Source organism: Mauremys mutica, chromosome 7 (assembly GCF_020497125.1).
Source record: "Mauremys mutica isolate MM-2020 ecotype Southern chromosome 7, ASM2049712v1, whole genome shotgun sequence".
NCBI classification, from domain to species: Eukaryota; Metazoa; Chordata; order Testudines; family Geoemydidae; genus Mauremys; species Mauremys mutica.
Window position 1 is genome coordinate 55,106,919 of NC_059078.1, and position 16,549 is coordinate 55,123,467.

The 16,549-nt window shown below is 47.6% G+C and overlaps 1 protein-coding gene across 2 annotated transcripts in view; it reads right to left on the reverse strand.

The window, feature by feature from the left end:
* The window catches only part of SORBS1 (sorbin and SH3 domain containing 1), a 313,279-nt gene that overhangs the window by 222,709 nt on the left and 74,021 nt on the right, over nt 1-16,549 (reverse strand). For both annotated transcript variants that reach the window (XM_045024362.1, XM_045024364.1), the window contains exon 2: nt 9,727-9,782. The gene's annotated coding sequence lies outside the window, so the exon portion shown is untranslated. The remainder of the gene's footprint in view (nt 1-9,726; nt 9,783-16,549) is intronic.

Here is a 16,549-nt window from a genome sequence, read left to right on the forward strand (position 1 = left end):
GAGTTAAGTGAAAGGGATAATGGACTTTTCACCTACACCTCAGGGAATGCTTGGGGGAGGGTGATTCTGCACCAGGCAATGCTGGCTGTCTGTCTACCAGGGTCTTCAGAGGGACTCTACCCTCCTGCTTCTGTTCCTGCAGTTCAACCAGACAGCTCAACATGTCTGTTTGGTCCCTCATAATCTGAAGCATCTCATCCTGCGCTGCATGCTCTTGCTCATTTGAAGCTTTCCTGCTCTCCATGTCCATGTCTAACTTCTCGGACAGTGAAATCTTCCACGCTCTCAGCTCTGTGTCAACTGTCCCAGAGGCATTCAGTATTTTGGTGAATAAGTCCTCTTGCTTTCTCTTCTCCTCCTGCTAATCAGTGAAAGTCTGCTTTCAGGTGTTGATGATATGCCAAAGGACACATTTCCAGCTGTCACTCATGGGAAAAAATAAAAGAGCCACTGTACATGAAAAAAATGTTACCATAGCAAGGCCATTTTCATTAAAAAAGCCACCCTTATTACACTAGGTGCAAGCCATAACATTATCAGAATATGTAACCATTCACTGTGCTGTTTTGCTGCTCAAGCCATGGTGAGTAAGCCCCTCTGGGTCATGGGTGACCGCACTTTTAAGAAGTTTATGGCAAGCTCATGTTGGTAGCAGAGGTAGCTAGTCGAACAATGGCCCTTCCCCATAGCACCACGGGAAGCTGTTTAGGAACAGGGTGGAGGGAGGGAAATGTTTTCATTCCCAAATTGCAGACTCTCTCATGTGGGGCCCCAGTCCCCTATCAGCTGCTTTAAACTACTTGCCGGCCCACGCCAAACACAGTAAAGGCACATTAGCGGCTGTGTGGTTTGGCAATCTGAAATATGGGGGCGTGGGGTGGGTCTACATGCCCTTTTTTTTCTTGTAAGAGCACTTTTAATGAGAACTACCCCCGTTTCTCCTAGGCAACCCTATGTGATATCGGTCTTCTGAGGGTAACAGAGGCAGAAAGGAAGGAACTGCTGCAAGTGTCTGGGTATACACTCAGTCCTTATGCTGCTATGTTGTGTACTGCAATGATGCCAGCAGAATTAATTCAGGAGTTGTGTGGGAAAGTGTCCTACCATGATGGAAGAAATAAGACTGCCCTGCCCAGAAACTTCCTGCAAAGGATTGTAGAGTACCTCCATGAAAGTTTCCTAGAGATATCCATGGAGGATTCCTGGGCTATCCCAATCCACATAAACACTCTTTTTCAGGGGCCACCCTCTGCATACCTGGAGCAGCCTCTTGTAAGCAGAGAGCCACAGCACCTCACTTTTTCTTCACAGTAACCATGCAATACCACTAAATGTGTGTGGCCACTAAAGTTTAACTGGACTTTGATTGTAACTGTATACTCACGAGTGATGCTTCTCCAGCATCACAGTCAGCCTCCATGATGTCCTGCGACCCACAGGGCTCCAGGGTTAAAAATATTTCCTGGCTCTTGAGGAGAATGGATCCACCACTCGCCTGTCTCCCATTCTCCTCCTCCTCTTCCTCATCCACCATATCATCCTCCTTGTTGTCCCTAGACTCACACCTGTGAGGTGTCCACACTGCTTGTGGGGGTGCTGGTAGATCCACTGCTGAGAATCGCATGCAGCTCGTTGTAGAAACAGCATGTGTGGGGTTCAGCACCAGAATAACTGTTCGCCTCCCTTGCCTTTTGGTATGCTTGGCGAAGTTCTTTTATTTTCACACGGCGCTGTTGTGTGTCTCTCATGTGGACCTTCTCCCCCATTCCACAAGCGATCTTTGAATAGATGTCAGCGCTTCTTCTGCACAGACTCTTCTCCCCACACAGCGATGAGATCCACCACCTCCTGTGCAGACCAGGCTGGAGCGCGTTTGGGGCATGTAGTCTCCATGATCAGCTGTTCTCAATGCTCCCAATGCTGATCAAACAGGAAATGGGAAAAACTTCCCAGGGCTTTAGCAGGGGAGGGGCTGTTTCCTGTGTACCTGGCTGCAGTGCAGCAGAGTTGAGAATGATCTCCAGAGAGGTCACAAATTAGCATTGTGGGACACCACCCAGAGGCCAATTAAGTCGAATTACACAACATTGTGTCTGCACTACCTTGCAGTTGACCCATGAAAATCGAATTAAGTGCTATGCCTCTCACAGAGGTGGATTACAGAAGTCGACTTTAGAGGCAACTTAGGTCGGTGTAAAGACCCAGCAGTGGAGACATATACATTAACAGGTTGACTTAAGGCAGCTTCCTTCGACCTAACTTTTTAGTGTAGACCAGGCCTAAATCTCCAATGTGTGATTTCTCACATTCCAAGCATGCTTTGAAAAGAATCGCTGCATTCAGCTAAATGTCCAGTAACTCCTCCAATACCTGGGTATCAAAAATGACTGCAGTGGCTGAGGAAAGGAGGAGAAAAAAGTAACTTCCTGGGTATTTTATTACTTTTCTGGACAGAGAAAGGTGTTTGCTTCTCAAACTGCACAAAACAGCTTCATTTGTGTAAAGCTGTATTTACATCCTAGAGTATCTGGTTCTTCCTGCATTGAATACTGTGCTTATTAGCATCTTTTAAAATACAGAATTCAGCTGGAAGCAGGAACTTCAGGCCTCCTTTCAAGGGCCTAGTAGGAGCTTGATGCTTCAGTGTCACATGAAAACACAGCTCAGAACAAACAGTGAATGCACAAGAATATGAAAGACCCTTTGGACTTGGGCCCAGGGCAAAGAATAAAGTACTGTGGTGTTAATGGAGAAAATCAAGTGGGGCAGTTGTATCTCTAGCCTCATGCTGCTAACACCAGTCAGCCAGATCTCAGGGCCAGACCCTGGAACCAGCCACAGGCAGACAAAAGTAACAGCTGCAATTCCTTTAATATTCCTGAGACTAGATCCAGCTGGCTGTTGGAGAAGAAAAGGGTCATAGTGCCTGTGCTCTTTTGGAGATGGCTTGCATCCACCGACAGGGACAGTACCAGTACACAGTCCTGGCACTGAGGAGAACATATGGACTGTAATTGTGCCCCCTCGCATCCCCATATGAGAGCTAGTCACCTGTAGGCCCTTAACAACCAAACTAGAGCATGTATTTCTCAGCAGGGACAAATAATTCATAGTCCTTTAAAATCCAGCCTATATGCAAAGAAAATGAATTACCATGTTAGATGGCTGGTGCAAGACCAGCAGTGTTTAGAGGAGGGGGTATCTTCCCCTTTTGCACACCCAGGATTTCACACTCAGTAAACACATTCAGGAAAGACTTAGCATGGGTTCTGGGACTGAGCCACACATGTGCCAAATGGGAGAGCGAGTTGTCATGTCACCCTGGCTGTGATATCTTGATAACCGCCCCTTTGGTGTCCTGTTCCTGCAGTGCTGTATGTGGAACAAGTTACTGAGCAGAGCCCAGCAACCCACAACAGAAATGTCTACAGAAACTCTGCTACCCATTCTTTCTCCATGCACTGCACTGAAAGTACACTACCCAAAGCTCCCTGCGTGGAGGTCTTTGCACAGTCACCCTAGTGCTGCTCTCCACTGGGTCCTTGCACTAGGGTGACTGTGCAAAGACCTCCACACAGGGAAGTGTATCTATTTAGGGGAGAAATCATTTTAAAGGACACCTTTAAATGTACAAGCCACACTACATATTTTATAAGCAACAGTACTTGGAAGAAATAATGTCCGGTCTAGACGCAATGATCTCTCCATGAGGAGAAGCCATAGCTGAATGTCCCGGTCATTTCTGGCTCTCGCAATCAGGTGGCACTGGGTACACTTCTGTGGGACCCGTCCCTCTCCCAGGCAACGGATGAACTGTGGGTAACCATCAGTTACTGGGAAGGCATCCTAGCAGGAAATGCACCTCTTCAACTTGGAAGATCCAGACACAAAGGTGAGGGAGAAAGCTTCCCAGTCGGGAAGGGCGGAAAGCAGGAAAACAAAGTCCCAAGCTATGAGCTAATGAGGAGGGTAAGTAGGAAGGAAAAATTAAGTTGTTTTTTAATAGGGAGAGAACAAGAAAAGTAAAGTAACTAGTAAACTACACTACAACTAACAGGTAAGGCACTATCTAAGAGGTCAAAGGAGACGCAGGCTGTGCTGTGGATTTAGTCCCAGACCATAGGCGGTAGAGAAGGAACTGGGGGGCAGTCGGACCGCATAGTGCTACATATACATGTGATGGGCACATGTGCGGTCCAATGGGCACTGCTGATGAAGATCCCCTGATCCCAGGCACAGGGGACGCTGCCACACCTACAGTGGAGCACCCACAGGGACATCACTGGAAGAACAGTACTTTCAAGTTAAAATTAGTTTGCATTCATTCACATGGCCCAACAGTACTACATTGTTACAATAAACCAGAGTGGGGGTTTCATCCAGAAAATTTGGTTACAAGGATGCAAAGCAAAAAATAGTTAATTTAGTGCCTAATTCTAAATAGCTTATTTAGTGCCTCACAGATATGGCAGCCAATGAGAACTGTGTACCTAGATCTGAGGACAGAACTTGGCCCTTCACATGTATGACAGTGCACGAGTCAGAACTGGTTTTGTCAAGAAGCCTACACAGAAGCCACTAAAATACCTAACCTTTCCATAGAAATCTCAGCCCCCACCTTCTTATATCTATTTTGGTTCCTCTCCAGTTCATTCTAACTGTAAAAGGCTTTGACTCAGACATAATGAGAATAATTCGCTTTAATTCTAGCACTGAAGAGATTTATGAAATCTTGTACACTCAGAGGAGTGTGTGAAAAGATGAACTGCTGAGCGTCAGGGGAAAAAAAGCTCTCTCAGATCTCTGATCAGGGTCAAACTAGACATTTAGACTTAAAAATAACAAATAAATCCATGTGAAGACAAAGGCCTATTGTATATTACTCACTCCTCCAGAACAACCCACAGCAGGATGAGCGTTACATGGGAGAAAACAGTGTAAATTCACTCTCTAGCATTCTCAGCTCTTTTCTTCTGTTGATGGTGAGGGCTGCAGACAAAGAAGAAAGATTTGTGTGCCCACAAATAGATGGTAGGGGACACTTCCTTCCAAATGCACAGATTGCCACAGTTTCTTACAGAAATCCCATGAACCTAGGAACACTAGAGCAGAGGCACAGTCTCCTGCAAGCTACTCCTTCCCCACAGCTCCCAAAGGAGCTGTGCTGCTAGAAGGTGCCACCAAAGATGGGTGAGAGGAGAATTAGGTGTGTAGTGGGAGTTCCGACTAGAATGCTCCAGGCTTGCCAGGGTATGACAGTCCAGAGAGCAGATTCTCCCGACTCTACCCCTCCTCTTTGGGAGGGAGAAAAAGTATGTCCTTCCTCTCTTTGCTTACCAGCTCGACTTGACCAATGTTCCCTTATGAAAATGTATATAGAGTTCAATAGGAAACGCTAATTGTATATAGGCTTTTCAGACCATCCTCCAGAATTGTACAGAAAATGAAATCCATGCTACAGGATTCTACAGGAAGGCTCAGAAAAATCTATAGAAAGGGTCCCATTCTCTGTTAAATTCTGCTGGGTTTTAAGAGTAATTTCTAGAGAAACTTGTTAATTTTCTATTAAACCTTATTGGTTTAAACCTATTACATTACATTTTCAATAAGCGTATTTGATTGAGTCTTAGCTCTTCCAAGCCGCAGAGCAGGTTGGAGTAAAGATTGGTCTTAAACCCAAGGGGGAGAAGCCACTCTGATTCCCTGGTGGGCGGAGCCAGGCCAGGCTCACCCCTCCCACCAGAAGCTAAGGTGCAGGACAGGAAGTATAAAAGGTGGGGTCTGCTGTAACCCAGCTGAGTCTGAGCTAGATGTCTCCAGCCTGCTGCAGATCCCCAGAGCAGAACCCATGCTGCACCATGCCCTGCCCTGGAGGAGGCCAACCCAGGCGAAGAGCTGCCAGGACTGCTACTTGCCACATACCCTGAAGAGGTGGGGGACGACCTCGAGCCGCAGATACATGATGGTGGTAGAATAGGAAATAGCCCAGGGAAAGCCGACTATAGTCTGGTTGTGATGCTGCCCAAACACCAGACACCGTGTTTCAGGCGGATCTCTGCTGACCCAGTGGTGAAACACTCTGCCACTGTTAGGGCCTTGGGCTCAGACCTGGTGGAGTAGGGTGGGCCCAGGTCCCGTTACTCCATGCTGCCAACCCCACCCCTGGGTGGCAGCCTCCACACCTTAGGCCAAGTGCCTGCATTTGTCTGCCATTTGCTAGAGCTAGGACGACAGACTGTTTGTTGCTCCAGCCCTGCCTGAGGGTTTGAGCCCCTAGATTGTTTCCCTGAGGGCCTGAACCCTAAGACTGTTTGCTCTGTCCTGCCTGAGGATCTGCACCCCAAGACTATTTGATTCCTCTACCCTGCCTGAGGGCCGGATCCCTGAGATTGCTTGTTTACTGTACGTTATCATGCAGTAGGGAGCTGAGTGGATTAACCTGGGAATGTTATTTAGTTTTACTGGGACTGTCTGCATGGGGGATGGGAGAGCAGGGGATGAGGGACGGTATCTGAGCCTGTAACCTGAGCCAGGAAGGGGGGTGGGGCGAGTCGACACCTTTGCCCGGGAAACTGGACAAAGGGAGAGGGGGTGAGAAGGAGGGGGAGAGAGCCTGCTGGAGTGGTTTTTGGTTTCAGTTTGGGGCTGGCTGGGAAGAGGCAGGGAACCCCAAGTCTGGGGTCTAAGATCCTTGCCCCCCAGAGGGACCTGGCTGAGGGATCCTGGTTGTACCTACAAGCCCTGCTTGGGACCATGTTCCTGTCGTCTAATAAACCTTCTGTTTTACTGGCTGGCTGAGAGTCACGATGAATCGCAGGAAGTGGTGAGTGCAGGGCCCTGACTCCCCCACACTCCGTGACAGGGGCCTCAACCCCCACACTTGAATCGCTACTCTCTTGAAACGGGACAATGCCTGAGCGAATGTAGTGAAGCAGAGTGGCCTCCCACTGAGCCGGTGGGGTGGGAGCAGGACACCACCGCTAATACTACAGGAGGACTAGCAAGATTAGGTTCTTGGCAAGCAAGAGAAGGGGGCATTGCTTCCATTTGGGATTGTTTTCACCAGAAAATTACACTGAGTTAGAGCACAACTTTGAGAGGTCACGTTAACTACGAGATATTGACTATGGCTTTTGCAATCAGTTTAGATAAGGTTGAGCTGGTCATGAATTAACCTATTGGGGCCAAGGGTTTACCGAGTACCAGATGATACAATGTTGAACATGACTTGCCCCAGTCTACACTGGCTGCAAAGTAATAATTATCACAAGGTGAGTGTGACAGGATACACCCCTGTGTTCACACTCTACAGAGGTCTGATTTTTGTACAAGGCATGTCTTGTGAGGAGTCATTTAAAAACTAATAATTTGCTGGTCAGTATTGTCCTGGTAAAATATGTGTGGCAACACTGTGTGAAGTTAAGATTCCTCTGTATGGTGTTATTAACACATACACCTCTACAGTGATATAACGCAGTCCTCGGGAGACAAAAAAACTCACTGCGTTATATCAAACTTGCTTTGCTCCCCCACCCCCGTTCCTTGTTCCCTGACTGCCCCCTCCAGAGACCCCCACCTCCTTAATCACCTCCAGGACCTCACTTCCTACCCAGCCCCTCATCCCCTGACTGCTCCGACCCCTATCCACCCCCACCCCCCCGACAGGCACTCACCGGCAGTGGCAGGAAGCAGAGCGCTCCCAGTTCGCTCCACTCCGCCACCTCCCAGCTGCGGCACTCCGCTTCCTGCTGTCGATGAGTCCGGGGAAGTTAGGGAAAGGATGCCCCCCCCACCTGTGGCAGGAAGTGGAGCGACGTGGCCCCAGCCCGCTCCGCTTTCCTTCCCCCGGCCCCAGCCCCAGCCGTGTCGCTGGGGGGCAGCTGGGGAAAGGTCCTGCACTCACCTGCGGCGGGAAATGGAGCACCACAGCTGGGGCTGGACTGTTCCGCTTCCCGCCGCCGGTGAATGCGGGGAGGTTGGGGAAAGGATGCCCCCCGCACTCACCGGCAGCAGGAAGCGGAGCAAGGCAGCCCCAGCCCACTCCACTCTGCCAGCTCTCAGCCGCGGCGCTCTGCTTCCTGCCGCCAGTGAGTGCGGGGAGGTTGGGGAAAGGATGCCCCCCCGTACTCACCTGCAGCGGGAAGCGGAGCGCTGCGGCTGGAAACTGGCAGAGTGGAGCGGGCTGGAGCCGGGTTACTCTGCTTCCCACCACTGCTGGTGAGTGCGGGGGTGGGAATCCTTTCCCCCAAACCCCCTCCCCCGAGCAACACGGCTGGGGCTGGAGCGAGGGAAGCAGAGCGGGTTGCTCCCGGCCCCCCGCTAATCCTCCGGGCCACTCTGGGACTGAGGGGTCCCCAAAAGTGCCCTCCCACAGTTCCTGCCCCCCAGACCTTGGGGGAGGGGAAGCCCGGCCCCCGAGACTCTCTGCCCCTTATCAAATCCCTCGGCCCCGGCCTGGTCCGGCACCCTTAACATGCTGCTCAGAGCAGTGTGTCGGAGCTTTACCGTATTATATGCAAACCCGCATTATATCAGGTCGCGTTATATTGGGGTAGAGGTGTATTCCAAACCCCACAGTCCTGTCCACACAGAAGCTGGCAAATAGGTTTGTCCTAAACAAAGGAATGTGTGATTGGCTTAATTTGAATTTAACCAATAAACAGAGTCATCAAAAAGAAAGGGACGACAAAGGATGTTCAAACAGATATAAAAACCCATCAGGAAACATCCTTCCACATAGGCTCTGTGGCTCCTGGTGCTCGGCTGGAAATGTTTTTCTAAGAGGACTGAAACTATAAAAAGGAGGGCCAGAATCCTAAGGCACACCCTCTCACTCCCTGCCTATCGCATTCACTGCACTTGAAGAGACAAAGGAAGCAGCCATTGGACTCTGGGGAATACCCCCCCCCCCCCCCGATCTAAAGAGTTTGGTTAGTCAGATTGCTGAAGCATGTGAGAAAATTTTGTTTTGAATTGAATATAGTTTGTTAAGTTAGGCACTAGTAAGCATATTACCTTTATTTTTCTTGTTAACATTTCTGACCTTTATGCCTCATTACTTGGACTCACTTAAAATCTCTCTCTTTGTAGTGAATACACTTGTTTTACTGTTTAGTCTAATCCAGTGTGCAAGCTGAAGTGTCTGGGTAAATCCATTTGGAGTATCATGTTGTGTGCAAATTCCCTTAAAAGGAATAATGGACTTAACATATTTGTACTGTCCAGGAGAGGGCTGGGCAATACAAGACATATGTTTCTGGGGGAAGATCTGGGACTGGGATTGTATTGGGGTCACCCTGCAGTATAACCAAGGCTAGTAAGAGCCAAAATCTGGCTGCAGCACACAGACATAGCTGGAAGTGACTTACATGCTGGAGGCTGTTTGTGAGGAATCCAGGTTGGAAGCTACAGCAGCAAAGCAGTGTAAAGGGCACCCCAGGTTAGAGGACCGGGGTGACACAGCTACTCAGTCTGCACAGTTAGTTCACCCAACTCCTCAATGTCATGCTCTAATTCAGTGTCATTTCCTAGGCTGAACCCTTCTTTTGTGCTTTAAAATGTTAGACCCCAAATCAAGAAAACAGGATGCAGAACCACAAAAACCAGAAATAAAGATGAATATTCTTTTGCCAATAGCTTTGCAGCTTACTTTTATCGAAATGGACCTTTCCATAATCTGCATTTGATACAGATCATGTGGAGAACAGGAGTTTGTAAAGAACATACCTTGAGCAAAGCATGAAAGAGGAGAAACTACAGCTCTCCAGGTATGTCCCAGCCCACTGGAAAAGAGAAAAATAGTCAAATTACACAACAGTGTAATGCAGCCACTGGAAGAATGAAGTGCAAAATGTTCTGTCAGCTCAAAGTAAAAAAAAGGACCTACCACCCTGGGCCATCTGTGAAACCTGGCAAGCATCTTTCTTCCATTTTATTCAACTAGTAATGTTATTTTTAAAAGCTAATAGTCACCATTTGTCTATGAATCATCTGATATGAGGCAACAGCATCCAAGTCTATATGAAACCCAAGGCAACATCATCTGTGTTTATTATTCTATAAAGAGCAGTGGTGCCAAGTTTCCTGCAACACCCACTTTAGACGCCGAAATCCAGAGGACTGAATGTGCTGCTGTTAGCGTTTAGAGACAGGAATATGTTTTGATCTAATACATCAGACAAAGGCTCAGTTGGTAATAAGATGGAATTGGATTCCACAGCAACTTAAAATAGTGCCAGATACTAAAAGCACCTTATGTAACTCATACCAGATAATTCATATTTATTCTCTTCAATTCTATTTCTCAAGCTGGTGTTTTAAGCATCCTAAAAATACCATGAAAGTTAACAGATAGCAGTGAAATCCTTCTAGCTAATCGCATTAATGCAGCTTGATTGATGTGTACAAATGTTTTATTTAACTCTGTTCTTACATTTGCTGCTACTACATTGCATTCAATATGAAATTATTCATGAACAGCTGTAATGACATGGGACTAATATCAGCACCGTGGCAAATACACTAGTAAATAGAGATTAATCTACCTAGGTTCCTGTCACTACCTACCATTGGACAGCACACCAAGACACAGAGGAATAAAAGGATATTGTGGATGTATTGGAGAACATCTCTCTGATGGTTCTGCCTGTGACAGCTACATAGAGTGCCTTCCTCTGCCAAAGGGGTGGGGTTTTGCAAGGCTCTCTCTCCATAAGAGGGTGAGTCAACTGGAGGAAGAGCTGCCTGAATAGGGTGTTGGAGCTTAGCTGCTATCTACCCAGGGCCATATAGATGTTGCAGTGCCTCGTACAGAGTAACACATTTGGGGACTCACCTAGCTACTTGCAGTACTGCAACCAGGCACTTCTCTGAATGCTTTTCTGCACACCCATGCCACCACCTACCTGCAATCTCTTCTAAGGCTGCAGTAGCATCCCCCTACACACATAGCCAACCAACCTTTTGCAGACTCTGAAGCCTCTGGTCACCCATCTAAAATGAAGTGAGTCTGAAGCACAAACTTCCAGACAGGAATGATGGGAGGCCAGTTGGGGAATTCTTTCTTCACTGTAGCCTGCCAGCATGAAGGACAGGGAATCAAAAATAGCAGCACTGGCAAAACCAAGGTCCCAACCCTATGTGGCCACAAATGTAAAGTGAACCCAAAGCCTCCTCATGGCCTATGCTCAGAGCTGTTGTACTGATCTTTGCTAAGAAGCTTCAGGAAGTGCAGAATCCCTATGTTTGTATTATTATAGACCTAGCTCAAGATCAGGGCCCCAACGTGATAGGCCTGGTACATAGACAGAGTGAGAGAAGTCCATCCCCGCCCTGGAGGGTTTACAACCTAAATAAATAGGCAAGACTGACAAAAGTAGAAGAGGAAACAGAAGCAAAGTTAAGTGATTCATCCAAGATCACACAGCAAGTCAGAGACAAAGCCAGGCCAGTCAGAATTCAGATCTCCTGACTCCTAGACTTGTGCTCTATTCATTACCACATGTTGTTGCTCAACTTACATACCCCTTCTACTTCCACTAGCAGGAAGAACTGTTACACTCACCAACAGGGATGCCAGAAAGCAATTCGAGGGAAATCTAAGATACAGTGCATGAGCGTGGGAAGGGGTTTTGGTGGAAGCCAGCTGGCATGCTACATAAAAGCAAGCTCTTTTCTTCCTTGAAACACACTCTCTGCTTCTGTGTCTCAAACAGTCATTCTCCAGGTTCTCAGGGACCCGGAGCAGCTACAAGGTGCCAATTTATACCTTGTGGGAAAGGCACTGGGATTAGAAATATGTATTCAGCTGGACACATTGGTTGCCAAAGCATGTTCACTGGCCAAACTTTCCCTTTCCCTTCAAGAAGGTTTGTCTGTGAGATTCCAGTAGGTAAAGTCCATATGTACAAGTAGCAAAACCCCTGCACCTCCACCCACACTCACCTGCAGCTTGATAAGTGCTTCTCCCAGTTGGCAGATCAGAGTTGCCAACCCTCCAGGATTGTCCTGGCGTCTCCAGGAATTAAAGATTAATCTTTAATTAAAGATTATGTCATGTGATGAAACCTCCAGGAATACGTCCAACCAAAATTGGCAACCCTGATATCCAAACATGTCAAAAATGCTTCTACCCTCTCTAAGATCAGCGGACATATTTGTTTGATGTTGAAATGTCTCTGTTCCATTTGGCTGATCCTCTGTAGATCAGAAGAGGTAGGTGGGGTGTTGCTATGTTAGCAATTCTTCCCCTACTAACACCTTGCTCTGTGCAAGAAGTAAGGTTCTTTGGCCCTTTCCATGGAACAGCTTCCTCCCTCCTGTGTGCCTGGCAAGCTACTCTGGCTCGTGACTGGGGGGGGTGGAGCTGGGGGCTCCTTCCACTCCTCATCCCTCTCTGCTTCCACCCACAACTTGCTGACATCATGGAGTATCACCACAGCTAGAGTCATATTCTGAGCAGAGGACCTTAATCCCTTTCTCCTACGTGTGTGTGTGTGTGACTGCTGTGACAACCTAACCCCAGCCATGCTGAGTGACACAATATATAGCCACTCCAATATTTGTCCTTGGTAACCTCTGAGACCTGACATCAGTACATCTTCTTTGCAGCAGATTATTTTTTTGCCCTCTTTCATTTCCTGTTTAGGATGAGTGTAGAGGTACTCGATCTCATCATACCTCAGTTCCCATCTGTAAAAAGGAGACTAACGGAACTTAGCAAAGAGTCCTGTGGCAACTTATAGACTAACAGACGTATTGGAGCATGAGCTTTCGTGGGTGAATACCCACTTCGTCAGATGCATGTAGTGGAAATTTCCAGAGTATAAATATACCTGCCTCTGGAAATTTCCACTACATGCATCCGACGAAGTGGGTATTCACCCATGAAAGCTTATGCTCCAATACATCTGTTAGTCTATAAGGTGCCACAGGACTCTTTGCTGCTTTTACAGATCCAGACTAAAACGGCTACACCTCTGATACTTAACAGAACTTATTCCGCCTTAGCAAGGTGCTGTGAGATGCTATGGATACAAAGGGTACAGGAATTCCATCATAACTCATGTCTTACTTTTGTAGAGGCTTTTCTGGGGAACCCAACAGAAAAGCCTCTACAAAAGTAAGAGGTGAATTATGATGAAATTTCTGTACCCCCTAAATGATTAGGGGGCTGGAGCACATGACTTATGAGGAGAGGCTGAGGGAACTGGGATTGTTTAGTCTGCAGAAGAGAAGAATGAGGGGGGATTTGATAGCTGCTTTCAACTACCTGAAGGGGGTTCCAAAGAGGATGGATCTAGACTGTTCTCAGTGATAGAAGATGACAGAACAAGGAGTAATGGTCTCAAGTTCCAGAGGGGGAGGTTTAGGTTGGACATCAATCCTGAACCACTTAAAGGAGGGGAAAGTGATCAGGAACAGTCAGCATGGATTCACCAAGGGCAAGTCATGCCTGACTAACCTAATTGCCTTCTATGACGAGATAACCGGCTCTGTGGATGAGGGGAAAGCAGTGGATGTACTATTTCTGGATTTTAGCAAAGCTTTTGATACAGTCTCCCACAGTATTCTTGCCAGCAAGTTAAAGAAGTCTGGGCTGGATGAATGGACGGTAAGGTGGATAGAAAACTGGCTAGATGGTCGGGCTCAATGGGTAGTGATCAATGGTTCCATGTCTAGATGGCAGCCGGTATCAAGTGGAGTGCCCCAAGGATCGGTGCTGGGGCCGGTTTTGTTCAATATCTTCATTAACGATCTGGAGGATGGTGTGGACTGCACCCTTAGCAAGTTTGCAGATGACAATAAACTGGGAGGAGTTGTTGATACACTGGAGGGTAGGGATAGGATACAGAGGGACCTAGACAAATTAGAGGATTGGGCCAAAAGAAATATGATGAGGTTCAACAAGGACAAGTGCAGAGTCCTGCACTTAGGACGGAAGAATCCCATGCACTGCTACAGACTAGGGACCGAATGGCTGGGTAGCAGTTCTGCAGAAAAGGACCTAGGGGTTACGGTGGACGAAAAGCTGAATATGAGTCAACAGTGTGCCCTTGTTGCCAAGAAGGCTAATGGCATTTTGGGTTGTATAAGTAGGGGCATTTCCAGCAGATCAAGGGATGTGATCATCCCCCTCTACTCAGCACTGGTGAGGCCTCATTTGGAGTACTGTGTCCAGTTTTGGGCCCCACACTACAAGAAGGATGTGGATAAATTGGAGAGAGTCCAGCGGAGGGCAACAAAAATGATTAGGGGGCTGGAGCACATGACTTATGAGGAGAGGCTGAGGGAACTGGGATTGTTTAGTCTGCAGAAGAGAAGAATGAGGGGGGATTTGATAGCTGCTTTCAACTACCTGAAAGGGGGTTCCAAAGAGGATGGATCTAGACTGTTCTCAGTGGTAGAAGATGATAGAACAAGGAGTAATGGTCTCAAGTTGCAGAGGGGGAGGTTTAGGTTGGATATTAGGAAAAACTTTTTCACTAGTAGGGTGGTGAAGAACTGGAATGGGTTACCTAGGGAGGTAGTGGAATCTCCTTCCTTAGAGGTTTTTACGGTCAGGCTTGACAAAGCCCTGGCTGGGATGATTTAGTTGGGTTTGGTCCTGCTTTGAGCAGGGGGTTGGACTAGATGACCTCCTGAGGTCCCTTCCAACCCTGAGATTCTATGATTCTATGACATTAGGAAAAACTTTTTCACTAGTAGGGTGGTGAAGAACTGGAATGGGTTACCTAGGGAGGTAGTGGAATCTCCTTCCTTAGAGGTTTTTAAGGTCAGGCTTGACAAAGCCCTGGCTGGGATGATTTAGTTGGGTTTGGTCCTGCTTTGAGCAGGGGGTTGGACTAGATGACCTCCTGAGGTCCCTTCCAACCCTGAGATTTTATGATTCTATACCTTTTGTATCCATACTTATTATGGCCCAATCCCATGCCCACTAACGTTAATGGAAAGACTCCCCTTGATTTCAAGGAGTGTTAGATCAAGCCCTATCAAACCAAATTTGACTTCATAAGCCTCCAAATGCCCATGCCATTGTGGAAAATAAAGTATAAATTTGTTTTTAAAAATATTAATCATTCATTGGAGGGAGAGCACTGAGTATGTGTTTTAATCACCAGCTTCTACTGCAGGAAGCTGTCTACAGATACATCAGCTCACACTTGTATAGTCAGATGTTGCTAGATGTTGGCTGCGTGTGGAAGCCCTTTGTGTGCTGTCCCTGCTCTGCACAGACAGTTGGCACAGCAGACCTTGATTTAACTGCCCAATAACCACAGACTCAGTTCCTAGTGAAGGCACTTGGTCACATTTATTGTCAATGAAGCACGGTCCTAATGTCCTGGCTCAATGGTTACAGATACACTAATACATGTATGCCCATTGCAATTGACTAGCTCAGTTAATGGTGGGACTTTCCATTATCCCCTAAACCAGCCAAAGACGCCCTCTGAGATACATCTTTATACACAGATACAAGTTACGAATTGCCCTTGGTGTATCTAGGTGCCACCCTCTGACGTATTTGGGTGCCACCCATTGCCTTGTACCTGTTGGTTCAATCAAAACATTTCTATACATCATGCTGTCATCCTGACCTTATCTTTAGGATGGGTCAGTGTGTTCCTGTTCTCTTTGGGGAATATGCTGGTATCAGGCTGTTCTGGTACCATCCTTCTGGAATGTGTTTGCATGTGTGTTCTTGTGCCTAGCACTGCTTAGGAATATGTGTTTCTGCAATATTATTCCTGTCAGGGGCGGCTCCAGGCCCCAGCACGCCAAGCGCGTGCTTGGGGCGACATGCTGCGGGGGGCGCTCTGCTGGTCGCCGGGAGGGCGGCAGGCGGGTCCGGTGGACCTCCCGCAGGCGTGCCTGCGGAGGGTCCGCTGGTCCTGCGGCTTCGGTGGAGTAACCACAGGCACGCCTGCAGGAGGTCCACCGGAGCCGCGGGACCAGCGGACTCTCCGCAGGCACGTCTGCGGGAGGTCCACCAGAGCTGCGGGACCAGCGACTGGCAGAGCGCCCCCCGCGGCGTGCCGCCGTGCTTGGGGTGGCGAAATGGCTAGAGCCGCCCCTGATTCCTGTTCTTTCCAGATTTTGTGAGCAGGCCCTGCCTTTTGCTCACAACTTAACTTTGCTTTGTAGCAGCAAAGCTTTGACCACTACTTTAGTTTAGGCCTCAGGCCCTCATACCAGGCCTCTGATACAAGGGCTTATGTTTCAGGCCCTCTTCCTACATTATTGTTTACTGGTAAGAAAGATTTTGACCCAAAATAGTACTAATTTTTCACCTTTCACAAGCAAAAAACAACAATAAAAAATTAAGGTAGGACTTTTTTTGAGCTCTAAGGATTTTTGGATAAAGCTCGCTGTTGAAGGCTGAGAACTTGTGTTCTACATATATTCTGATTCCAAGAAAATGATGGACTTTCCGTCTGTCAGAAGACGGCAAGATGGCTCAGCTGGCTCACAGGGGTTATTATTAATAATAATAAATGTTGCCATTATACAAGCAACTCCGACATGAACTGTTCTTATCTAATGTTAGTTC